The sequence below is a fragment of the Prionailurus bengalensis genome, chromosome A2 (genome assembly GCF_016509475.1).
Source record: "Prionailurus bengalensis isolate Pbe53 chromosome A2, Fcat_Pben_1.1_paternal_pri, whole genome shotgun sequence".
Lineage (NCBI taxonomy): Eukaryota > Metazoa > Chordata > Mammalia > Carnivora > Felidae > Prionailurus > Prionailurus bengalensis.
Genome location: NC_057348.1, coordinates 127,090,567 through 127,118,232, shown reverse-complemented (window position 1 = coordinate 127,118,232; position 27,666 = coordinate 127,090,567). Strand labels below are relative to the sequence as shown.

The following is a 27,666-nucleotide window of genomic DNA, read 5'->3' as shown; positions in this document are numbered from 1 at the left end:
CGCTGCTGGCTCGGGGGGGACTGGGGACAGGGGAGTGTGGGATTTGGGGGCTTGGAGATCCGAAAGGCTGCGCCTGGGAAGGTACTGGCAGCTCGGGCTCCGGCTTTTCTCTGGTACTCGCAGATGGGAGGGAATCCCTCGGCGATCGCGCTCTTGGGAGGGGACAGCGATGGGCTAGAGGGATGGAGGGCCCGAAGGGGCAGGAGGAAGCGATTGGGGCGGCTGGGACCCCCAGGGGCGACAGTTAGTAAATACTCGCCTCCTGGGAACATGCCGGGGTCTCCCGCTGGGACTCGGAACGAAGGAGGCGGGGGCAGGGGGGTTCTATGGGAGATACTGGCATGGAAGAGGGGGGCACCAGGCGCGCCTTCAGAGTAGGGGCCAACGGAGCTTTGGGGGTCCTGGAATCCGAGCTGAGAGGGGCGGCGGAGATCGCTAGAGTAGCTTTGAGGAAGAGGAAATATAGAAGTCTGCCAGCCCTGGGGTGCGCGCGTGTGTTTGGGGTTGGGAAGTCCGTGTTGTGTCGCGGGCGCGCGCGAGGGCGGCGAGCGTGTGAGCAAGTGAGCGTGTGTGTGTGTGTGATCGCGAGGGGCTCTGAGCTTGGGACTTCCCGCCAAGTGACCCTCTACCGCTTGGGGGCCGGACGTTTGAAGTTGGCAATTCCGGGCAGAGGTTGTTGGCGGTGGGACCTGCGTTGACCTAAAGCTGCAGGGCTTGGCCTCCCCCAGTGACCTGGCCCTGGGGTCCTCTGGACAGCTCTTAGGACTCACTGAGCATATTTTGTGCAGCCCTGTGCCTCGGACCATGGGCCTGCTAACACCGCTGGCCAAGAAGGATGCGGACTTAATCCGCTGTATTTAAGATTTCAGAGAAGCTTGAGACCAGGGTTTCTGCCTCCGGAGGCAGGGACTTGCAGGCTCCCAGGTTATCGCTGCTAGTGGCTTGGAGGTGGAGCGGTGGAAGAATTTCGGAGGTTTTTGTTTGTTTGTTTATAAAATAAAAGTAATTAATGATATGCATTTATGCATCAATCATTTGAGGGTAACTTTAGGAACTAGAGGGGCATAACCCCACTGGGGTTCACTTTTAGATCAAAAGGCTGGCAGTAGCTATTGTTAAGGGCCTCTTCTGGTTGTGGTTTTTCATTTTTCCCCTCCATACCCACTTCCCAAGGTTATTTCAAGGATTTTTGTTTCCCAGTTTACAGAACTGGGGACTCAGAAGCCCAGATACCCTGCCGTCAGGTGGCAGCCTTTTTTTTTTTTTTTTTTTTTTTTACGGTTGCCCTTCTGAACTTCTGCTCTTTACTATGGTACATTTCCTATCTCTTGAGGGCTGTTACAGGTTAAATGTTGCCTTTTTTCCTAGTACATTTATTACTCAGATTTTTTTTTTTTTTTAATTAGATGGACTGGTTGTCTTGGGAAATTGTGAGGGAATGACTTGACCTGCAGTGTTGGAACTCTGCAGTGGGGGGTGGGGTCTGGAGGGAAGGGAACTGGGGAAAAAGTTAGTAGGTGTCTGGGAAGGGGAAGTTGTGAGGCAGTCCCAGACCTGGGTCTGGTGGAATTTAGGATCCCTTTTTGGGCTACAGGATGGGTAGTCCTGTTAGTGGCCATATCTTCACACACACACACACACACACACACACACACACACACCCGCCCCCATCCCCTTGTCCTATTCCTACTTTTCTTAAAACTGCAGCCAATCTGATTGCCTTACATTCTTCTTTTTCACCAAGTTCTTTCCCCAAGACCTTTGCATATGTTATTCCTTTTGCACAAAGAACTTTTCCCCACATGTCCAGATGGCTCACTCCCTTGCACACTTCAGGTCTCTTCTACCCAGTTGTCAGCTTATAGGCAGCCTTTCCTGACCTCATGTAAAATAGCAACCAGCCACTCCATGGTCCTCTTAAGTAACTCAGTTCCGCCCCCCCCCCCCTCAGCATTTATTACCCCCTGGCATTACATATTCATTTGTTTATTTGATTATGTCTGTTTTCCCATTAGAATGGAATTTCCATGAGGGTAGGGACCTTGACTTGTGTATAGGTCCAGAACCTAGACTGATGTACTGACCGAGAGATGCCTATTATGGGAAATATACCAGGCAAATATTGCAGCATCAGTGGCAAGTGAACCCAGGTAACAGGCTTTTGCTTTCTTTCTTTCCTTTGTCCTTCCTACCATGCCCAGCCATTCTTCTTGCAGACCTCTTTCTGCCCTGAGTAGACTCAGAATTTTAGCCTGAAGAAAGGAACAGAGAGGTGATTCCTTGAGAGAGTAGAAGACCAGTATAGTTTATTGATAACACGTAGCCACTTCTGATCTGGTGTTTGTTTTATCATATTCCTTGGAGAAAGTCTTTGCAAAAGTACCTGTTGCTTTACTCAAAGAAATGCCCCCTCAGGAAGAAGGGCATTGCTGTGAGTGGGGTGAAGTCAGATATCCACTATATCTTGTTCTGCTTTCCCAGAAGATGGAGGTGAAGGCAGAGGAGGAGAGGACGTAAGGAAGAACAGAAGCGGCAAATGTCTAGGAGAAGAAAAATGAAAGGGAGAAAACAGATGAGGGGCTTCTATAGTGCTTCTAAATCATAAGCATTTATGAAATTACAGTATTGAGATAAGATAATACTTAAGTGGTTTAAAGTAATTTACCCCCTTTGGGTGTTTGTTGTGAATGGGTGGGGAGAGGTGGAGGAAGAGAGTGCTTTGAAGCCCTTGCAGAGAGGATGTGGCTGGGGTGTGCCAAGGGGCTCTACTGAGTGCACACGTTGCTTACCTTACCATCTTTCTTAACACTGAAGGTTTAGAGCTAATCATTCCTATGGAGGACATTTCCTGTTCTGATCTAAGACACTGGGTACCCTTAAGGTTTGTAACAGGAAGCCTGCCACAACTTTTTAATGCCTGAAACCATCCAGGTGGGTAGTTTGGTTTTTAAGACATTCATTCTATTGAATTGGGAAAAGGTGGGGAATTACTAAACCCTGTCTACATCACAAAGCCTCAAGTGTTTGCTGCTAATTATGCAACTCCATCTCTGCTTCCTTCTTGTCAACTAGTCTAGTGTTTTTGAAGTTTGGGGTTGCAGTCCAGGAGTAGACCATAATATTAATTTATCATGTCCAAACCAGCAGTTTAAAACATGAAATAGAAGGGTACAATGGAAAATAGGGTGTTTTACAAAACAGACACTGAATCTTAATGTCAAATGCGTTGCTTAAGGTTAAAAAAAAAGTCTATTAAAAGGTCTATTTTAATAACTCTGGAGGCCCTAGGAATCTACATTTTCAACCAATTTGCCAGAGATCCTGATGAAAGTGGTTCACAAGGCCATACTTTAAGAAATATTTAGCTGCTCCCACCCCTTACCAATGCTATTGGTTTAATTTCCTGCAAGAGCTGCTATTTACAAATGTTCAATTAGATGCAGTGAAAGTGTTAGCCATTGACTTAACTTTTAAAATGCTACTGTTTATAGAACTTGATGATATGCCTGGCTGTGATTCTGCCATATTGGCAAAACTGGAAATCTGGTTGGTATGTTTGTCGCTTAGCGATATGGCGAGGCAGTAGATTCATCGGAAATAACTCTTTAACCTTACTTAGAATAAAATGAATGTACTCTTTTCTGGCCAAGTTTTAGTTTAGTGCTTTGGAGGTCTTTGGAAGCTTAATCAACTTTTCCTTTCATATTTTATACCCAGTATTCCCCATATGCCTATCTTAATTATTTTTGGACATTTGCAAAGACACTAGTCATCTTTTCTTGTGGCAGCCATGCTGCTGTGATACATAATTAGATAAAACATTTTATTTTATTTATTTATTTTTACTTAGGCTTCATGCCCAGTGCAGAACCCAACACGGGTCTTGAACTCAGGGCCTTGAGATCAAGACCTGAGTTGAGATCAAGACTCAAGATGCTTGACCAACTAAGTGTTGGTTAAGGTACCTCTAAATAAAACATTTTAGAGGACTTGGGCTTGGGCCTGACCAACCAAAGAAGAAAAAAGGGTGAGAACTTTAGCACCATCTAAAACAAAGATTTTAAAGACCAACCATCCAGGAGAGAGAGTGTGGCTCCTGTGAAAGGCATGTGGCCCCTGAAAGCCTTTGACTATGCTCAGCACAGCATTATTAGGTACAGCGAAGCCATCCCTGCATGCATAACACACAGAGGGGTTGCAGTTTTCAATCTCCTGGATAATTTAGGTTGTGGGAGTGTTATCAATTCTAACTTATTTATAATAACCAGTCCTGAGGCCCATAAAACATTGTTAGGATCCGGGGTTAGGTTAACTGTGTTTTCTAAACTTTCACAGGATAAGTGCAGGTACAGTTTGACCAGAATTTTGTCACTGGCCTAAGGAAGTGAACAGTGAAGTATCCAATAGGAATCTGTGTGGGAGAGGGAATGCTAGCACATTAAATAGAATTAACCACAGCAACAACCTGGCGTAGTGCTGAGTGGAGAGATTAGTCACATGTATAAATAGAAGGAGATGACGATTCCCAGTCAGTGTTCTAGGCCCCCACAAACACTGATTTCCAGAATCTGAGCAAGATTATTATTGGAACCTCAATTTTAGGAATTGAGGCTACAGTTTTGGCTATTTTAGTTCTAACAGTTAATTCAGGGAATAAAACTTCCCTCAGTTAGAAAACGTTTACTACTTGCTGGACTCCAGGACTGCTGTGTGTTGGGTGGGTTGTACTTGTTGGGTAAGGGACAGTGGTTGGAGGGCACCATGATTAGGTAAGCCCTGATTGAGCATTGCCTCAGTGGTCTTGGAGTCACAGGATCCGTGCGATATTTTCCTCCTTGCATCAAGAGCTGACACCCTTCTTCCCAGAATGCTGCTTTGGAAACGGTGGAGAATAGACAGCAGAGTATTATCCTACTTTACAGATGTGGCTTGGAGGAATGAAATGTCACGGGGATATTTGGAGAGTAGATATGAGCTTTCCTGACTCTTCTTCCCCTGTTGGTCCTTTCCCGTGCACCATGATGCCTGTTTTGGTGATTTCCTGCTCTTGTTGGTTCTCTTGTACTAGCCTGGCCTGAGGCCAGAACCCCCATGTTGAGCTAGGCTGCAGTGCATCCAGGGAGCACTTCCCTCCTGTATGCTGGTAGAAGTGCCCTGGGTTCCAGTGGATGTGCTTTGTGTTGCCATGGCTCCCAGGGATGTGCTTTCTGCCACTGAGACCAAGTTTTGCTGAGTTGGTGCCTCTCTTTGGATATCTCATTCCGAAGCTAAACTAGTGGGGGGGACAGCATGCCCATCACCTAAGCTCATGATATTGGAGCATATAAGCCAGAATGGAATTCATTAATCAAAAATGAGAACAGTGTTTGCCAAGGAGAATAGACACATATTCTTTAGCGAACACTTTTTTTTTCTCTCTCTCTGTGGGTGAGTCATGGTGAAAGCAAAAGCATGGAACCAGTTGGTGGTGGGGAGGGACCGAACGGTGGTAGGGAATACATTTAACAGCATTTTCCATCTAGTCTTAAGTTTTGCTACTTCTGCCCCATAGATTAATACCAACTAAGGGAACCAGAGACTGGAGTCTTCCACCAGAATGGTTTTTCCCTTGGGTGATGCTGAAGCTACTGATTCTGTTCTTTTTCTCCTTGCAGGCTATTGCCCTTTTTTTTTTTTTTTAAGTTTATTTATTTAAAAAAAAAATTTTTTTTTTTCAACATTTTTAATTTATTTTTGGGACAGAGAGAGACAGAGCATGAACGGGGGAGGGGCAGAGAGAGAGGGAGACACAGAATCGGAAACAGGCTCCAGGCTCTGAGCCATCAGCCCAGAGCCTGACGCAGGGCTCGAACTCCCGGACCGCGAGATCGTGACCTGGCTGAAGTCGGACGCTTAACCGACTGCGCCACCCAGGCGCCCCAAAAGTTTATTTATTTTTGAGAGAGAGAGAGACAGAGAGGGTGAGTGGGGGAGGGTCAGAGAGAGAGGGAGAGAGAGAATCCTAAACAGGCTCTGCAGTGTCAGCGCAGAGCCCGATGTGGGGCTTGAACTCATGAACTGTGAGATCATGACCTGAGCCGAAATAACCAACTTAGCCACCCAGGAACCTCTGGCTATTGCCAGTTCTATGTTGACTCTTTATTTCAGGCAGTCTCAACCTCAGCACTCTTGACATATGGGGCCGGATAATTCTTTGTTGAGGGTGCTGTCCTGTGCATTGTAAGAAATACTAGCTCTTTTTGGCCTCTACCCTCTGGATGCCAGGAGCAACACCCAGTTGTAATAACCAAAAATGCCTCCAGACATTGCCTATTGTTCTTGAGAGGGCAACCCCTCATCCCCCAATTGAGAACCATTGTTTTGTTTCCTTACGTAAATTAGACTAATTGTGTGCTGTCTGACAGGCTAGACTTTTGATAGCAGTTTGTAAGTGCCCCAGTTTTCTCGATACTGGTGAATTCTTAGACCCTGAGGTGGTGTATTCACAGATAGATGGCCTCACCCTATATGTTCTTTTATTTTCTCTAGATCTTCAAATTTCCTCTGGAGCTTCCTTCCCTCCTGTATTACAATTGTCTTCCTAACCCAGCTCCCTTTCAAGTTTGAATTTCATGTGTGTTTCTTCCTGGTCTGCTGTGGCTGAAGAAACCTAGCAGCTCATGATTTTATGTTTCAGTTTCCACAGAAGGTCTGGAATTCTGGCCACTGGTTGCTGCCTTAACCATCACCTCTACCTAATGGGAATATGATAAATGAAATGAGGAAGGTGGTTAACAAAGCTCAGTTTGGCTACATTCAGAGGCCTCTGTCACAAGATTAAGGAAGTGTCTGTGTGGGAATGAGTTAACAGGGTGAAATACCTCCTCCTTTGCTTGTAAAATGTACCTTGGCTAGTTGGATAGTAATAGATATTGATATTCCATTAGTGTGACCAGGACATTGTACTGGTCAGGGGAAAAGCTTTAAGGTACGTTTGTATGTGAAGTCCTTTCCCCCTCTATCCATTAGATTTCTGTCCTAATCTTGCCACATTTATTTTCTTATGTAATTATCTGTCGACCTTTTATTTACCTTCACTGTTTGGCTGCAGTAATAGTGCAGAGCATCATCTAGTGGCTTAAGTAATGTAGAAATATTGCTGGCTTGTATGCTGGCTATGTCTCCCCAAGGCAGCAGCCTTCTTATAAGTCACAGCCCTATGCCAACCCTCCACCCTTCCTTCCGCCCTTTGTGCCTTTTTTTTTTTTAAGTTTGAAATTACGTTTAGAGAGCCAGCATTTTGTGCTATGGGGTTCTGTGGCTGAGCAGTGCTAGATGAGCTATATTTTCCAGGCTGCTACACACAATTACCCTTAATTTTGAAGCGTAATGCATTTCAAAATATTTTTTTTTTCTGTTTTCAGGCTCTTTAATCCAAATGCAGAGCCACAGCTGGCTTTGCCCGTGGCCCTGAAAAGGCATGTGGCTTGGGAGGTAGAGCTAGTGGAAGGACTTTGGTTAGATTGCGTATTTTTGGCCAAGTGAAGAGTGAATTCCAATCACACTCAGTAAGGCTGGTTTTTACTTGACTCCTGACCACCTTCGCCCCTTGCCCCGCCTCACCGTTTTTAGAACATTTTTAGAGTAGACCCTGTGCCCCAGTTATTCCAATTGTGGGCCACTCTGTGGGAAGTGACTGAGTACTCAAAAATTTAGGTTTGGGGGAAGGGGTTGATTCTATCATACACTTAATAGTAAGCATGTGTTGTGTATGTATGTGTGAGAGAGAAAGACACACACACATACACATACATTTATGCAGCTCTCTTAATAATGAAAGGTCTTAGAAGCAAAGACACTTACTATATCAGCTGCTAAATCTTATTTTCTTCAGTGCTTGTCATATTTACAGCAAGTCAGTACAAATTTTGTTAAATCAGAACCTTTATCAAGGAATGAATGTTTCCATCATTTTTGGACTTACTCTACTGCCACGAAGTGACTTCAACTCATTAGAACTATTTTCTCAGTTACTATCCATTCTTCAGTGGAGAGTTTTGGGAAACATTTGCCTGGGTTTATATGAGAGAAGCACAATAAAGATTTATTTATTAATTGTAGTATACTTTAAAAAATAAATGTGTGGCTCACACTTAAATGCATATAAATGTTTTCACATTGAAATATTGCTACACTTATAACACCCACCATAACACATTATTTACATTATTCGTTCATTCATTCATTCGTTTATTCAGCAACCATTTTAATTGCATTTCATGTTCTGAGGTCAAGGCACTTCTTGGACATTATAAGATCCACTTCATATGAGCCATATGGGAAGAGGGGCTGTGTGGAACACAGACCCATTAGCAGATAGTCATAATGGAGTCTGATAAATGTATGTGTAGAGTGTTTGCAGATCACAGAGGAAAGAGTTCACAATAAAGTAACTTTGAGAAAGATCTGGAAAGATAAGTATTAAAAGAAAAAAAAACACATGATATGTCCAAGGAATACATCAATCAGGGTAGTCAGGAGAAAGTCTGGAAGAGGCCTTGTGTCAACTCTTCTGGGAGCTGGGCATTTAGATTGAATGGAAAGGAAAAACAAAGGATTTTAGGCAAGGAAAAGACACAATTGGAATTTGATGAGAAATATAACTGCCAGGGCACCCAGGGAAGGTAGATGAGAGGGGGCAGCAGGAAGGAGGTACCAAGGACAGACGGAAGCTGTAAGCTTCTTCCTTCTGCAGCTACCCAGAAAAACATGCAGTCTTAGGCAAATGAATAAATAAGTAAAGCAGCATGCTTGAGGTGTAAATGCAACCTGAAAACAGGTCTCTCTACCCTACCTTCTAGTCTGAGTAGTGGGCCATCCTCTTCCTTTAAGGAAACAATTTCCAGAGACAACCCCCGACCCCCAACCAACAGCTGGATGGAAGTTGGAGAGAAAGGATATTGACATTGATCAAAACAAAACAAAACAAAACAAAACAAAACTTGGTGACTGATTAGATTTGGAGAGAAGGGAAAAAGTAGGAGCCTTTGAGATTTAAAGCTAAATAAATAAATACTTGCTGGCTGAGGATTCAGGTATCTTTTTGACTTTATCAGCTGAATGACTTGGTGTAAGTTAATTATCATTCTCAGCCTCAGTTTTCATATCTGAAAGGGGAGGTGATCTAAGTCCCTATCTCTTGGAGCTGCTGAGGTAATTAAATGTAATGATGATTGTAAAGTAGGGTACCCCAGAAGCAGTGCATTGGATTTGCTGTTGTTACTGATGTTATTATTACTAATTCAAATAGTTACTATTCAGGTTTTTTATTCAAATATCCTGCTAAAATCCTTTAAAGACATACATTTATTATTTCATCTTCTCTATGAGTTGTAAGTAGCCCAGGAAATTCCTGTTAAGGTCCTGGCTAGACTGTTAGTTTGATTTATGTCTCTTTTGCTCAAGAACACAGAGAGGTAAGCTGCTGAAATACAGGTCAGGGGAAATTACGATCAATTGTGAATGAAAGGAACTGACCTAATGAATCCTGTTAGCAACTTGAGGTCCTCAAGTAAAAGCTCTTGTAAATAGATCTCTTTCTCCCATTCACTTGGAACTAACGTGGGGTTTTGCTGTGTTATTTTATTATTATTTTGCTTCATGTAGAGAGAATGGAGGTTGCTAATTGGGACTCTTCCCCTTTCCTTGATTCCAGTTTTCTGGGAGGGGGATGTTTGCACTTGCCCAGTGTGGACAGGAGCCCAGTGAGAAACGCCCCACTTAGTGGAGTACTGGTGGAAGAGCAAATGGCAGGAATTTAATTCAGTTGAACTGGGTTTCATCGGTTGTGTTGCCTATTAAGGAAATTCAGTTGTTCCAATAACACTTTGTAAACGTCTCTTTTCGAATCATTTGGAACATTCCAGTAAGTAGGGACCTATTAATGTTCAATGGCAGGTGGGTGGTAGTAAAGTGTTAATCTTTCTTCTTTGATCTGAACCTGTCAACCTGATTAGGAAATACTCTGGGGATTAAAACAGAAAAATAAAAGTAGGATGACTACAGTCCTGAGTGTGACCCAGCATCGATCTGTTGGCCCAGAGTAATGAAGCATGCCAACTCTCCCTTTTCAAAAGTGTCTCAGGTTGGACAATTCATTTTATGGCCACCTAAGTAGAAGCCACCTGTTTCCATTTCTGTTTATTTTTTCTGGCTTTTGCTAGTTGTTTGGGTGACTTTTCTGCTTTATGTGCCTCCAGGAAGGCAACAACTGGCTTACAGATGCACCAGCTCATTAAGGAGTAGCACATGTACCTGTCACTTGGTAATGGCCTTCACAAAGTGGATTGAAAAAAAACCCAACCTCAATGCAGACGCTAAACTGCCATGATGTAGAAGTGTGCAAGAGAACTGTGCAAAATGGAAACTGCTTCTCTAAAACTTGTGCTTCGAAAGAGTGTGGCTTCCCCACCTCCCGTTGCTGTAGTTGTAGAAGTCACTCATATCTCCACTAGATGCAAATCTCGTTTGGTATGTGACAAATCGCACCCTATTCTCAGTGTAAAATAAAATTTCCAGTCCCTATCTCTTCTCCCAAGAGGGAGATAAGTATGGATGATTCAGCTGCTGGGTTGTCACCTGTGTAGCAATACCTCTACACTGTGTATTAGGATTGGTGTGTAACTTTAAGTAGGATCCAATGTTAAATAAATGTTTAAAGACCCATAAAGAGATTTATGTAGTGAAACACAGATTTATAGTAAATCACTGGAGAATTACATTCAGAGCAAACTGCGTATCAGTTTAACTATGATTCAGACACCTTGATTTGCCCTGTACCCATTTTATGGGTGACGAAGTTTGTCTGTTATTGAGGCTGGCTGTCCAGCATCATGCAGATCCAAATTCAGTGCTCTTTTCTGCAGCACACCAAATGCTAACTTTCCTGCTGCCAAGTCTCCATCAATTTGTCAAATTCATTTTTGCCTCAGTTGAACCTGTTACATTGGGATGTTGTGTTGAGTGGCCATGCTACTTGGTGAAGGGTGGAGAACAATTTGCCATGAGACCTAGTGCCAGAACACAGGTGGCAGACTGCTCATCACCTGACCCAAGGGCTGACTGCAAACAAGATGGCAGAAAGAAGAGGACGGTAGTAGTGGATTCACTTATATTCCCGTGAGACATGATTCTGCTGTCATAGAAGTTGTGACTTAAAAAAAATTTTTTTTAATGTTTATTTGTTTTTGAGAGAGACAGAGACAGAATGGGAGTGGGTTGGGGGCAGAGAGAGAGGGAGACACAGAATGCGAAGCAGGCTTCAGGCTCCGAGCTGTCAGCACAGAGCCCGATGCAGGGCTTGAACTCACGAGTTGCAAGATCATGACCTGAGCCGAAGTCGGATGCTCAACGGACTGAGCCACCCAGGCATCCCGGAGGTTGTGACTTTTGATGACTTGTTTAGAGCCATTTTAAATCTTTGAATATGCTACTAACAATTCTGGGATATGAAAGTGTCATGAAGCAGTCTGAGAATTGACTCCTGGAGCTGATCATGATAAGGCACATGAAGGGGTACAAAAATATAAGAAGTCATCATGAAAATCTCCAAGTTTGTTTTTATTTCAAAATACATATTTTAGACAGTGAATAGGCTTTAAGGTAATCGTTCATAACCAGATCAATCCAAGGCCCAGAGAAATGACATAATAGCAGTTGTAACATTGAGTTTCACTCTTCCCTCAAACTCTGGCAATTGCGTTATGTAGAGTTGGGCTCATCCATTAGTTTTTTGTTTTTAATTTTTTTAATGTTTGTTTATTTTTGAGAGAGACAGACAGAGTGTGAGTGGGGGAGGAGCAGAGAGAGGGAGACACAGAATCCGAAGCAGGCTCCAGGCTATGAGCTGTCTGCACAGATCTCGACGTGGGACTCGAACCCATGAGACGTGAGATCATGACCTGAGCCGAAGTCAGATGCTTAACTGACTGAGCCACGCAAGCACCCCGGGACTTATCTATTTGAAGTGAGAAGTGCCAAAGAAGGTATCTAGTATCATATACAGGGAAGGGACACTACCACAGGACTTTAGTCTTCAGGGTACCAGAGACATTGGAACCCCTTATTTTTAGGAGAAGGATCATAGTATATTTGATGGTTACTATGGGTCTGATTTTGCCTCCAGTGTTTTCCTTTTAAAATACTTTTTAATGCATTTGTTTACCCACAAATATTTATTGAGGACCTGCCAAGTACGATGGGGTGTACTATGTGATACATAAACAGTGGTGAGTCTTTTTCCTACAAAAAATAGCAGACCTATTGCTGCTTTTAGGCTGCCTAGACACTCACTAGCAGAAGAAAGGTGCATTGATCAAAGGATCACACAAATAAATGTGACATTTAAGGTCCTGATGCTGAAGGGCTGGGGAGGAAAGACACTGATGCTAGAAGGGGCCCTGGCAGGGGATTAATGTTGTCAGAGAGGGCTGGGAAGAGGAGAATGGACTTTATTGGAAAAAGAGGAGTCTGTGCAGATGACTAGCATATGTGAAGAACAGACACGGACGTTGAAGGAACAGGAGACCACAGTGCCCAGAGCAGGGAGCACTCCAGGCCTGGAGTAGACTGGGGAGGAGGGCTCCTCGGGATCAGGGGTTTGGGTCTTTATCACAAGAGTGGTGGGAAGTCACTGGAGTGTTTTACCCGAGGGAGTGATATGATCAGATTTATGCATTGCAAAGATCTTCCTGGTTATAGTAAGTTTTACATTATTTAAAGTTGGTCACAATGTGGATGCACTCTTACTACTTATTTATTTATTTATTTATTTATTATGTTTATTTATTTTTGAGAGCGAGAGAGTGGGGGAGGGACAGAGAGAAAGGGAGGCAGAATCTAAAGCAGGCTCCAGAGCCCGACTGGGGGCTTGAACCCACGAACTGTGAGATCATGACCTGAGCCGAAGTCGGATGTTTAACTGACTGGGCCACCCAGGTGCCTCACTACTTTAAGAATCTAACCATTTCTAAAAGAATCAATGTAGTCATTAGTGTCTCCTTCAAATTTTAAGCAGCAGTTTAACCAAATGATTTAACATGGATGTTGCACAGTGCCTCGTTCTGTGGTTCTCAGCCTTCAAAATGACTAAGACTCACTGGGAATAAGAAACTGCATTTTAGCAGGTTTCTCAGTTGATTCTGATGCCGGTGGTCCCGACTCCACTTTGAGAAGCATTGTCCCCAAAAGTGCTAAGGAGTGAAAAAAGAATATAAACCTTGAGGTAAAACATTGTGAGGCTGCCAATAGAGGAGGGAGCCTCTTTACTGTCGGAGTTTTAACTTGGACCCGTTCTCCTGATACTGGAGGGATTTTCTTCTAGTGCACCTGAAATGGATTCTAAATCCTTTGAGTTTCTTCTAATTTATTTCCTAATCCTTTCATATGCAGCTGTTTTCTCAGATCTGTGGCTTATTCCCTCTGTGTCTCTGATATTTTACTTTACATTGTGTTGCCATTTAATAAGAATCTTTTTTATGTAAGTCCCAAATGAGGTTATAAGGCAGGGAGGCAGGGGGCGGTGGGGGAGGCCGGCCAGATGAAGAGGGGGCTCAGAAGCCCCTGCTTGGCTTTGCTTACTTTGCCCTCTACAGCACCAGACTGAGCGCCTTCTGCCAAGGTGAGACCAGTCTATAGTTACTATAAAAGGGGATTGTTTTTGGCTGTTCCCCAGAGAATAGGAGAGGCCAAAATTCTGGCTCAGGTGAAATCGGGCTGAAATGAATATTAAGGACAGACTTAGAGCAGAAAAGAAGTCACAGAACACATCAGACAATTCAGCGGGTGCTCAGAGAGTAAAGTGCCCTGGACCCACATCTCCCTCTGGTCCACATGACACAACTCAGTGGTCACCTCCTTGGAGAACCTTCTTGATTTCCTGGTATCCCCTCCTAGGACACGTTCGGTGCTTCTCTGTGCTGAGTAGATTGGAGGTCATGAAGGTACATATTCCCAGTGCTGAGCCCATAAGAGCCACTCCGTGGTATGTTTTCAGAGAGAAGCACAATTATGTATGCAGATGAGCACTGTGTCCTACAGTCCTTTTGGGAAGAGCCCTTTCAAATGGCTTCTTTGTCCCTGAGTATGGAGCCCAAGGACACGTGGTTCGGGGATGTAACTCTCATTGTACTCATTTCTTCTGAAGACAACTGCTGCTGGAGGTCACTGTGATTGAGTCCTGGGCCAGACCAGATGTCAGATGTGGGGAGACAAATGGCTACTGGCTTTGCAATGCCCTAATCCTGTGGTGGCCCTGGTTACTGCTTTGCTGTCATTCCACTATGCCCAAGTGTACCTTGGATGTAATGAACTTTCCAGAGGAGGAAACCAATGTTTTGTCATTTGCGTTATTGTCTGCGGAAGTATTTATACCTCATGTAGGTATTTATAATTCTCTCCTCATCACTGAAAAGCCTGTGGGGCATAGATATTAGAGATCATAACTTGTAAGAATGTAGAAAACATTTCTTGGCTTCAACCCTGAAATTTCTATCCTCTTTGTGCCTTCATCCCCACAGTTCAGCCAATGTTGAAGCTTGAGAGTTTTTTTCTCTTTTCCTTCCTCTTCAGTGCCTGTGGACGACCAGGCATTCGTGACATACACTGGGGGTTGGGATCCCTACCACATATGTGGTTACCCACATTTCATTCAGTACATTCTGAGAGCACCGTGGCCTTGATAATTTATGTTTCTGCACTCTAATTGTACATTATTTTTCTAGCAGCTATCAAAGGTTTCAGCTAGCAATTGAAACTTGATAAGTGTCATGGCTCTTCATTGCTGGAATGATTAATCCTGATGTTCAAGACCTGAGCGAAGCCCATTTCTTTTAAGACAAATAGCACACACACAGTAAACCCCAAACTTAAGTGTTCCGAGTTCACTCTGAAAGTAGAGCACATTCAGGCCTCTGGAACCGCATTCTCAGAACTTCCACAGCCCCTTTCTCCCTTGATAAAATGAGCAAACCAGTCTTCACTCTCCCAGTGTGGGGATTCTGCCAGTTGCTGGGTCTGTGTATTTCAATTATGTATTCTGGAGCTGGAGACTAACCATGGGATGGGCTCTGTGACCCACTGGATAGACTGTGAGATGGCTCTGAGCTAAGAAACTCCATTGATCACCTGAACTCCATTTAGCACCTTCTCTGATTGGTGGGCCACCAGTGACATTTTGGATCTCCTGGAATTAGTGACAATTCAGAGCTGGTGCCTGGTAGTCCCTCAAAGGTCCGATTATTTCCTTTTCTCTAATTTACATTCCCCCTAGTGAAAGGCTGTAGGTCCCTTTGGAGGAAGGCTGGGAGAAAGATTAATAGTATGAATTTTTGGCGATCTACCAGGGTCCTTCCACAAGGGGATCCAGTCTCACCTTCATTTAAGGGGTTCTGGGCCTATAAATTGGTTTAAGCATGGGAATTGGTGGAGAGGCCATGACTTTTTATGATTCAGGTTAGACTTTTGTCCCCTTGACTCACATCTTCTCTGCTTCTACAGATTAAGTAAGAATTTTGTAGGCTTTCTATCTTTTTCACTTGTAGTTGACGCCAGGAGTCTCTGTGAATCCAACTATTCTGATTGGTCTTTGACACTGCTGTCCATATGGTAACCACGCTGCACTAGAAAGTACTTAGAGTCTTTGACTGGCTGAAGGGCTGACCTGCCTGCTCCCTTAGACACTTCACTGAACTGGCTTGGGGAAGCAACACAGGCGAGAGCTTCGCAGCCACAATGATCGAAGTTGAAATTACTCATCATCTCCTTGCTATGGGAAAATTCATTAAGCTCTCATGACTCCTGTTCCCTCCTGTATAAGTGGAAATGGTGCTCATGTGTTGTCACAGTAAAATGAAAAATGTCCCCAAGGAATGGAGTTCTTTGGGCTCCAGCAGGTGTGAAGTAGATGTGAATGGGTGTACACGTTTTGAACCTCTTCTCCAAAATTGTGCGTTTAAGCCTGTTGGTTGGATGGAAGGGATGGAGTTAGGAGTCACAAATGGACTTACAGGATGCACTGTTTGTGGTTAGCTTCCCATACTCTTCAGGTTTGCTGAAGTCCCTCAAGTACGGGCTCGATTTTAACTGTTGTAGAAAAAAGTGCCATTTTGTTAGAAATAAGTAATGCCTACAAAAGAATTTCACATTTCCTGTCCTCTGCATTAGGACTTAAATTTCAAGTTTACTATGTTTTCAAGAACCAGTGTTTGATTCCTGGGTCTTATTTTTCTGTCTTTAGAGAAATAAAGTCTGTATGGGACAGGTGACCTTCTTAGTACTTAGCTGATGCTGTGGAAAGTCTTGTTTGTGGACCCTGTTTGTGGACTTCATTAATTGACTCATTCTTCAAACACTCAATGCCAGGGAAGTGTGATACACAGGGAGTGACTTGGCTTCCTCCAGGGGACACCCATAATACAGGGTGGCTAATACCCCCACATAGGCACTGACCACTGTCACTGTTGGCCAAAGGCCTGCTTTATGGAAGATGTACATGGTGAGCTCCGCGGCTCTGGTGGTCCAGGCATGGAATTTGGGATCAAGAGGCCATGGTCTTGGTTCCATGGCTGCTAGGACTATAGTCTGTGGCCTCCCTTGGTTGCCTCAGTTTTCTTAGCTATACTGTGGAGGGAGGCTGCTAGATACGATGGATCAATCCCAAGCAAAAAACCATGGAGCAGCTGCTTCAGAATCATCTCAGCAGTTAACAAAATTAAAATCTGGGCCCTCAACCTCAGAATTTCTGATTCTGGGCAGGTTCTGGAATTTGTATTTATACAAGGACTCCCTGCCCTGGCTGATTTTCATATGAAGCATCCTTTGGAAGGCCCTGGATGACTTCCAGCTTCCCCTTCTTCCCTATAGCTCCACTCCTCATCTTTACAACCTAACACCCTCTTAAATATCTCCTTCAGAGGGCCTTTTTGACCTCTGGCTGATTGGCTCTTTATAGGGAATTAGGCCTTGCCTCCGTGGAAAAAACAAAACAAACAAAACCCAAAAAACTTTAACAAGACTCATCACTGTGTACTTGTGTATGTTTTTGTCTCCCATATTGGCTCTGGAGCTTCTGAACGTTATGATGGCACTGTGTTGGCCATTGCATCTTCTGCGTCCTGCCCACTGCTTGGCATGGAGAATATGCCTAAAGGGGGGTGTTCACAGGGCAAGATGGGAGAGTGGGAAAACCGTAGAGTGGCTCCTTTCACTGCCTGTTAACACTCCTTGCAGAGGTTTCATGGATGTTTCCAAAAAATCACTCCAGCATCTTTGGGATTACCCATTGAATTGCTTAATTTGCGTCGGCTCTGGCACCCAAATATCTGCCTGTTACAGAGGAGCCTGCATCCCTCCTTTAGCCTCAAGACCCCAGGATGGACGTGGGATTGCTGAAAGAAGCGGGGACAAGGAGACACGTTGGAAACTGACAGCTTAAACTCAGGTGTTTTGCAAACACAGGGACTTCCGAGATATTAGTTGGCATTCGCCTCTCTTTACCTCCTCCCTTCCCCAGTTGAAAAAGACAACCCACAATACGTGGGCCCCAATTCTCCTGAGGACAGAATGGAGTCACACTGAGAAAAGGGAAGTTGGTTTCCTGGTCGCCCTCCCACTCAGGAGTTCTGGGTGGCGCCATCCCACACTATTTGCATCACTGAACTATACACATTGCCAAGTCTGCATCTTAAATTTAAACATTTGGATGCTGGTAAAGAAAGCCTGAGGGAAAAGGTAACATTTCACCCTAAGCGGTGCGTAAGCACTGTACATCGTATGTTTTACTTCTGCTTTTGGATTAAGGACAGAACGTTAATTAAAAAGTAAAAAAGCTCATTTTCTGAGCAGCAATTAATTTGTGTTCGCTCTGCTTTTCATCTGTCGAGCCTTTGAATTTTTGAAAACATAAAGGCTGTAAAAGATCTCCTAGGGGTCTTTCCAATGTGCATTCCCGTCTGATTGTTTTGATCTTTAGGCTACATATTGACTTGGAAAAGGAACCAATGTTATAAGAAGAAATGTCATCGCAAGGATCTGGTTTCTGATTGTCCTTTGGATGGCGCAGAGGTGATAGGGCTCCAAGCATATGCTCTTGTTGTTTATTGGTTCTGCCCAGTCCCCGTCCAGAGTCCAGTGTTCCGTTTAGTCAAAACCTCTAAGAAGCAACATAACTGGATTCATTAGCCTGAGTTCTGAATGCTCCTCTGAAGAGTTATTTTTGTATCATACAATTTTAATTTTTGGGGACAGGCTGTACCACTTTCCAGGTGCCAAAAGTGATCACTCAGATTTTTTTATTAGGTACTATTTTAGCTTCAAAAATATTTTATTTTTTATGGACTGCTTTGTGCCTTTGACCCAGTTCTCTTTTCCCTGGGATGTGTGCCCTAAGAGGATGACGTTTATGTTAACAATACCTGGAATATTAATTCCTTTCAAATGAAATCACTGTCCCCATCCTCCTTCAACACACACACACACACACACACACACACACACACACACACAGCTTCCCAAACATGCATCCTTCATACTGGTAAAATGTGTTTAGAGTACATATGGGGAAAACTGATTTTTCTCCCTTTTGCAGCAGGAGGAGGAATGTACAGAAGTCTTGTGAGAGGTAGCTGGAGTAATTGAGGGCCCCCAATTGGCAGACCTGGACCCTGTTGTCTGTAGTGCTCCTTGTGGAGGGATTTTCATACTCATGGTGGCCGTGGCGTGAAGGACCACAGACAGACCCTGTAGAAACAAGAGAGTGTGCCGTTTGCAGAAGTGAGCTGTCAGCAGCCATCTCCTCTAACTGTAATTTGCTACAGCCTAGAAATGAACAAGTGACAGCTATTAAAAGGGCTTTAGAATAATTGCAGGTAAGAGTGAAGATATTATAGAAAAGGCATTTTATGCCACTTATACTTGTTTTCTACTCAGGAAAGGGTTGAAAATATTTGCAGGCCATAACATGTTTACAAAACAAAATAGGATCCTTGGTCATTTTATTTATGACTAGTCTACAGTGTTCTTTATGGCTTCTTTCTTCTTTTCTTTTTTTTTTTTTCTTCCATGTCCTAGTGGCTTTGGTTTAGCTGACATCTGAAGGAGGGCGGTATCACGTTGGAGGGAGCCGTGACACATTCTCAGCATTGGTCGCTGCCAAGGGGGTGAGGTGACTGGGGGTTATTTCATCCGAGATGTCAAAGTTCCTCACCATGTGCTTTTCCTAGGGGAAGGGGGTGGAGCAGGGGCTCTTGTTCTTGGCTGGGTGCCATCATGCTGTCATGTGCTTTTTGTGAATTTTGGTTTTAGAGTTTGAAGAAGCCTTTGCCCAAAATATACCTTAAAAACGTCTCCCCACCTCCCAGCTAATGTACCACATCCTAGAGATGCCCCCCCCTTTTTTTCTGTAAATTGAACTGCAGTGGTTGTTCATTTTCACAAACCATTTTGTTCCAAGTAAGTATACATTTGCTTGACAGAAAAAGAGTTGAAATATCTGAACTTAAGCGAGAATTCCAAGTGCCATTCTTGCCTTGGAAAGTCACAGAGTCAGCTCCATGCCCTTTGTCATCTGTGATTTCCAGCAGTGAAATGATTTGAATCTAGTTTCTAAAGAGGACCCCTTTGATCCTCTGAACCATGATCCTTCCTTGGGGGAATCAAGTTAGCCTTGGGAAGTTCAGTTTGTGATTTTTCAGGAGAGAAGATACAGGATATTTTACCGCAAAGACGTTGGGCATTCTAAGTTAATGTTTCCCTGCCTATGATATTGAGGAGTTAGATACTAATGCGTGCCATGCAGAGGGATTTGTGTATGGTATGTTATTTATTTCTCACAGAGTTAACCACTATTAATAATCTTATTGTATAGATAAGAAAACTCAAAGCTTAGAGAGGGCGAATCACTTGTTCAAAGTCAAAGCCAAACAGAACGATGGACTGATCTTAGGTCAATGAGAATAGTTAACATCAAAGAAGACTCTGGAGAAGAGATCCTTTTGTTAGGAGACTTAACAGGCCTGTGGAGCAAATATTTATTGAGAGCTTAAAATGTGTGCTGAACTGCTAGGCACCAGAGACCCAGAGAGCTGCCTGAAGAAGACTCTTGTGAATTAAGGGTCTGGTAGCCTCACCGCAGGAGGGAACTCCCATAGGACTTTCCTGGGGAGATTCTCCTCATGTATTAGCATGTGAAGTGCTGAACAGCCTGCAGTCAGAAACCTGTTTTCTTTGTAATATTTTTGGTTTTCGAACTCAGTTAACCATAGGTTCCCTTTTTCTCCAATAAAACGTATTACATTTTGCAGAACCAATATTCTGTGCAGCACATGTTTGGGACCTAACCTAATCCTTTTAAACTCATTTTTACACACGTGAGAAATCTGAGGTCCATGATGACTTGGCCAAGGTCAAAAGTAGTTGTTGGCAAAGTTTGTGTCAGTCACCCATTCATTCAATAAGTATGTATCCAGTGCCTCCCAGGGTGATTTGGGGTATAGCAGTGAACAAATGAACAAGACAAATATACATGAAGGCAAAGCAATAATTTTAAATAACAGTAAATCTATGAAAATTGGAAATTTTTACTTTTTCAGCATTCTTTTCAAAACAGGAAGCTTGCCTTTTTCATCTTTGTTTCCCCAGTTTCTAGCAAAGGGCAGGAATGCACTTTCAATAAATAGTTGTTGAAGAAATAAATGAGCTGTTGATGATTTGGGGCCTTTCCTATTATGTAACAAAACATTCAATTAAAAAAATAGCAATTGCTGATAGTTTTGGGGTGTATTACTCTTTGAGAAATTAAAAATGAAATGGTCTGGGAAGTCCACAGATTGAAGTAGGTTTATTGATCACCCTGCTGAGAAGCCACAGTTCTGAACAGTACTGACTTTAGACAGTCATTAGAAGGCAGGTACCTTATGTGAGAAGTTGTGTTTCCAAATCATCTCTATAGGTTTCTCAGTGTTGGTAAATTGTTTCATTGCATAGAATTTTCAGACCACATCTGTTTCTTGATTCCTGGGCTTTTGGCCATGTTGCTAAAGTGCCAGAATTTCTAAGGCTCTACCCACATTGCTAATATCAATAGATTCTTGAGGAGTATATAGTTTGTTCAGATGCAACAGACGTGGGACAGAGAATCTTATTAGATGGCCAGTTCTTCATGGCTTGAATTAGAGGGGACCTGGGAATACTGGGCAATCTGGTGATTTTTCTGAACTGTGATCTTCTAGATCTCTGCTCACGAATATTGAAAAGGACTAACGGAAAGATGTATTATATGTGAAGCATATGAAAAATGGCTGACATCAGTACAGTACGAGGGTCTATGAGTCCATTGGCTTAGAGGTTCTGGTCAACAAAGCAAATAGCCTTTCTACTTGCATTATCTCCTTCTCTTAAGGAATTTGTGGCTGAGGAAGACCATTCTGCTGTGGAGGAAATGATGATCTAACACTGGCATGTTCATGTCTCTTTACAGTTTGCCTTGTTGTCCCAGGAAGGGAGGGGGGAGTGCCATGATGGACCTTGTTCTGCATTCCTCAGAGTGGGAACTCCCTGCCCGTGAGAGACCTCCACCCATGAGGTTCACTCAGCAGGGCCCGCAGGACGTACGCACCCAACACATCACCACAAGCAGATCATTTAAGAGGGCATTTCAGAGAAGGGCATTTTAGTGGTTAGAAATGAAGCCTTTGGGAGCCTGTGTGGCTCAGTCGATTATGCGTCTGACTTTGGCCTCAAGGTTCCTGAGTTTGAGCCCTGCATCCAGCTCTCTGCTGTCCGAATAGAGCCTGCTTCGGATCCCATATTTCCCTCTCTCTCTGCCCCTCCGCTGCTCACAATCTCTCTCTTTCCTAAAAATAAATAAACTTAAAGAAAAAAAAAAAAGAAATATCTTAATTTCAGAGAAGGGCATTTTAATGGTTAGAAATGCAGCCTTTCTGGTAGAAAGCACTTACAATTTAAAAGAAGAGAAAGGGAAAAATGAATCTGACACCGTCTGTCAAATTCATTTCTAGGTTTCTCATGGAAATCTAGGTTTCCCCAAGAGGGTATTTCCCTGAGAAGGAATTATTTCATTCTACGTGGCTCTGTGCATCACAGCAAAAATCAGACATCTGTTTCTGGGGAAAAGAGGCAAAGCGGAATTGGGATAGGTATTTGAGAAATAAAATAAAATGGAAAGCTGCAGGTTTTATTTAGCCCCAGAAGTGAAAGCAGAGCTTTTAGAAGTTAGGTAAAGAGATACAGGCTTGATAGTATCTGTAGGCTGTAAGAGGAATGTCTGACTACAACGAGCAATGAAATGGTGGTCAATGGTATTGAACGGAAACGGTGAATCTTTTAACCTTCCATATTTTAAGTAAATAATCTGTAATGTAGAAGACATTGGTGCATGGCAAAGAGCATGATACCTGGGGCTGGAAAGAGCCAGGCCTGAATCCCACCTTTTCCACTTATAGATGTGAGAACTTAAGTAAGCTGTGTGATGGTTTTGACTTAATAATTTTCTCATCTGTAAAATGAGGATTATAATACAGACCTCCAGAAGATGCTATGTGGTGCTTAGGAGGCCTGGCATGTGAGGAGTGCCCAGTAAGTAAATGGTAGCTTTTATTATGAACTCTAAATAGAAAAATACCTACCTAGTGTCCACCACACCTGGAGAGGAGCTCTGAAATGCCCTCTGGAGGTGCTTCCAAACCTTGTGACTTGATTTAGTGTGGCATCATGCTTGCCTGATTTTTTTTTATTTCCAAAGAAATCTTATATTTATTTATTACCCTGTAAAAAATAAGACTTTTTGGAATTTGCACAATCCATTAGCTAATTCTAAAACCCCTTTCCTAAATAGGAAGGCAGGCATTGCCCTGCTCCGTCTGCCTGTTTGTGCACCTGTTTAAGCATTTTAAAATCCAGCAAAACATTTAAAATCATGGAAGCCAATTGCTTCCATGACTAAACAAAATTCCCTAAAAGTGTTGTATATTCCTGCCAATAGCAGAATCTTCCAAAAGAAGTAGGAAAACCATCTGAGCTTCTTTATTAATGCTGTTGATGTGTTGAGACTTGTACCAGGTCCCTTAGGCCAAAAGGAAGCACAGATCTGGGGGTGGGGGTGGGGGAATTGGATGAATTAAGCCAATAAAATCTGATCTCTTGGCCAGAGATATGTAAATTCTTTGTCTCAATTAACAGAAATAAGACTGTCAGGTCTGGAAAAGACTTTGGTAATAATGCAAACTCATTGCCTTATTGAATGTATTTCTCTGGATGCTGTAAATGTAATTGTTAATCAATAGGTATTGTTTGCTTGCCGTGTGAAATAGTTTCAAGTTGGGCTAAGGAAGAGTCTGTGGTGTTGAAATAGAGGAAAGCTAATTTTCTTATGCTGGGATTGGCTTTAATCTTATTAGCCAGATGTTCTAACCATTAAAGCTAACCAGTCAGATGAAGCCACAAAATCTCAGTTGCACAATGTAATTGGATTGTGAACTGCATTCTTTAAAGGTCATCATTTGTATGGGACAGAAGCACCTCTTGTCTGCATTTTGGGAGCACAGGTTGGCTCCCTGGTCTCATTCAGGTCAGAAACACTGCTGGCATTCACTTTGGACCTCAGCTCCTTGTGGTTAAATCACTGCATTTGTCACCTCCAAGCACAGGGGCCAATTTTGGCCAATGAAAGTGGTTAACCCTTCTGCCTGGCTCTCTCCTGCTGCTGTTTATGAGGCATGGCTCTTTCATCTGTGCCTGTTGGAAGAGCGTTCAGAAAAATCCATTGCAGCTCCCAATTTTGATAAAGCCTTTAATTTTCCATCCTTTCCCTTGGCAGCTTCATCCGTTTGCTGCAAATTCAACTCTGAAGAAGCCAGGGTTGAATTGAGGTGGCAGTTTCAGAACTGCCTGGAGTTTAGGAGGTGTGATTATATTAGAGAATCTCCAGCCTGGAGTTTGCTTGGCATTGAAATCTGAAGGCTTATACTATCCTCACAGGGAAAGATTTATGGTACCTGGGGAGAGAGGACCGTGGCCCAAATGAAGTGTGATAATTTGATAAGGTGCTTGGCAAGGTTGCTGGATATAGAGCAGAGTAGGTCTCCAATGAGTACAGGCAATCCTGAACCCTCTTGGCTGATCATTACAAAATGCGTGTCCACTAGGAGATGAGAAAATGTGCGGTGGGCAATATAGAAAGAGTACAGTTGGCTAAAATAAGCAAATAGGGAAAAGAAGCCATTTGAGAGAAAACTTGGCGCATATTTGGTATTTGTGTCTGTTTTTCTCTTGAAATGGGCTGATGTGTTGGCAAGATGTTTCTGGCTGTTGTCAGAACATCTGTGCTCCTTTGCAGAAGACTCAGGGTTCTAAAGTGTTTGGTGGAAACTATGTTAACTGCCACTCTGTCTCCTCATTAAGGAGTTAAGCCTCTACTGCTCCCAGTGTGATTTTTAAAGAAAGACCTGGCACACAGCTCTGGGCTTTTACTTTTGCATACCACGTGGCAGAAGAGTTTCCAGCAATGAAATATAAGGCCATCAGATTCAAGTGTGCATCCTTGAGGCCAATCAGCTTTGCTTGCCTGATTGGAAATAAGAACGAAAGATGCCAAGTCAGCAAGGTAATTGTGACTCAGGCTCGCAAGCAAGAGGTGTGGCTAATTCTTTGAAGGCTTTGCTGTAGCCACTGTTGTTAGTGGTAAATGCTGTTACAGTGATCCTAAAATATCAGTGACAACACAATAAGAGTGTCGTGTTTGATCAAAGTCCAGTGCTGGTCAGTGGGGTCACCCGGGGCATCCACACCTAGCCAGCACACTACCCATCTTCCACCTGTCTTTCTTTCTCTAGAACTCCATCACAGTAGCCAGATGTGGAGGAGATTGGGAAATGTGGTTAGTGAGGTGCTTGTGGAAATGTGGGGACTTACTGAATACATAGTATTGTCTCTACCACAGCCCTAAATGTTCTTCCCAAACAGTTGTGGATCCAGGTGTTGTGGGGCCTGACGCTTAAGCAGGTGTGAGGCTCACTTTAGAAAATGACACGAAATTAGGTATAAAAGTGAATATTCATTTACAGTGAGAGGGGAAGGGCTCAGTCAAGCAAGAGGCCATACAGATAAAGGTTTTTTAGTGCCACCATAAATGTAGCTCTGCCCCTAGATGTCCCAATAGAAAATGGATGTTTCCCCTGCTTGAACTGTAACCAAACTGCCCTGCTCCATACAACCGCCACGGAGCACTTTGTGCTAGAGAGGGTACGTGGAGCCAGCTACTCCACGCTGCCCCCCAGTGTGAACACTGCTCCAGCTTGTCTGGGGAGCCACTTGGCTATATGCCCATGATCCTTCATGTACTTTGACTCAGCTATCTTCCCTTCTCCTCGGCTTGCCTGCACAGGGCTGCGGGCACGGGTGCAGAGGCAGATCCAGAGTGACTGTAACCTAGCCACTGGGTTCCAAACCGAACATCCTCCCCTGCCCGCATTTATAAATTTGGCATATATTGAGAGTGTGTTAATATCAGGATTAGTTGGGATAATGCATCAAAGTACTTAGCATAGTGCCTGGAACTTAGTAAGAAGTTAATACATGTGGTCTATTTTTTATTATCATTCACACTAGGCAAAGATTTATGTTTGAAGATGTTCAATCTGCATTAGTCATATGTAAGAAAATGAAAATATTCTAATTGTCCAGTGACAGGTATATGCTTGAATTATATGTCATCATACAGTGGACTGTTACAGTAATTACAAATGATGGTAAAATGCTTTATGCAAGGAAAAATGCATGTAAAATAACAGGTGAAAATAATGATAGGAAACAGTGTGGCCCAATTATGTAAATAATGAGTAAATTAAAAAACATTGAAGTTAGGACAATGTTAGCCTTGGTAATTTCTGGATGATAGACGTATGACCAAACTTTATGCTCGTCTTTATAGCTTTCTGCATGTCACAAATTATGTGTAATTATTTAAATAACAATATTACTGATCTTCCCTTAAAAATAACAATATTACAACTTTATTTACTTATTTATTTTTAAACGTTTATTTATTTATTTATTTATTATTATTTAAAAAAAAATTTTTTTTTTCAACGTTTATTTATTTTTGGGACAGAGAGAGAGACAGAGCATGAACGGGGGAGGGGCAGAGAGAGAGGGAGACACAGAATCAGAAACAGGCTCCAGGCTCTGAGCCATCAGCCCAGAGCCCGACGCGGGGCTCGAACTCACGGGCCGCAAGATCGTGACCTGGCTGAAGTCGGACGCTCAACCGACTGCGCCACCCAGGCGCCCCAACGTTTATTTATTTTTGAGACAGAGAGAGACAGAGCATGAGCGGGGGAGGGTCAGAGAGAGAGGGAGACACAGAATCCGAAACAGGCTCCAGGCTCTGAGCGGTCAGCACAGAGCCTGACGCGGGGCTTGAACTCACGGACCACGAGATCATGACCTGAGCTGAAGTCGGATGCTTAACCAACTGAGCCACCCAGGTGCCCCACAATATTACAACTTTAAATGTGCCTGGTTATTTTACTGTTTCTGAAGTGCTGTCACTTCATATTTAATCTTCACAACAACCCTGAGAGAACAAAAAAGAGAAAACCTTGCATTTTTAATGGAAAATGGATAAAACAAAGCAAACCCATCCAGCCACTGAGAACTTTGAATTTTTTGAAACTTCCAGATAGCATAGTCACAGAAATTTCTATCTCTTTCCTTACATTCCCTAATTAATTCTGCTGTTCACCAAGCACTGTAACAAAGGTAAAAACACTGCTCTCTTCTCGATTAATATGGCCTTCTGTTTAGAACTTTCATTACACATATTTTAAAAGTATTAGTTTGGGTTAATTTTTCATGGAGGTTCTAGACTACAGTTTGGAACCCTAGCCTTGTTCTGTCAGGAAATGCTGTCTGCATTTCAGCCAAGGAGTTTAGCAGTACACTTTGGGTCAGAGCCTGCCTGCTTCCCAAGCAGGGCTCCTGGGCTCCCTGTCCCCCACCTGCCCTGCAGGTCCAGCCCTGTGCTTTAGCACTCCAGGCCTGGGGAGTGGGGTTGCCGGAACAGCCTCTAGGACCACAGGGACCAACACCTTCTAATCAGATCATCCTGCATGCTCTTCTACCCTGACTGACTGGTGTTCTTTATCTGGCTTCTTTCTTGTTTCAAGTGCCAGAATCCTCACCAGAATGACCCACTGAGAACTGGGCGCTTGGCTCCTACCAGACCCTCCTTCCTGCCTTATTAGCCCTTTACTGCAGAAGCTGAAGTCTGCCTCCCACTCCTACCTGGTGGTTGATGTCTCCTGATAAAGGCCTGTATGGAGACTTCCCTGATTCTGACTACCAGGCCATACCTGAGAATATTGTGTTTCTAGATTTGCCCTCTCCACACCTGGCCTGGCCTGCTGCTTCCTGTTTCAAGTCTGACCCTTGGATGCTGACCTGGTTACTTGAGCAAACCCAAAGGCGTCCTTGGCGTGGACATCCAGCAGGTTCAGGATTCTGCTGGTGCAGTGCACTCCCTCCAAGCTACCAAAGCTGCCTCTCTCTTTGCTTTCGGCCTTGCTTGCCCCAGGGACCTGGACAGATCCGATTCCAGGTTCTGGACTCTCCTGT

General features: G+C 43.5%; 1 protein-coding gene across 5 annotated transcripts in view; it reads left to right on the top strand.

Annotated features, from left to right (window-relative positions):
• ELMO1 (engulfment and cell motility 1) overlaps nt 1-27,666 on the top strand; it is a 536,725-nt gene that overhangs the window by 955 nt on the left and 508,104 nt on the right. The window lies entirely within an intron of this gene.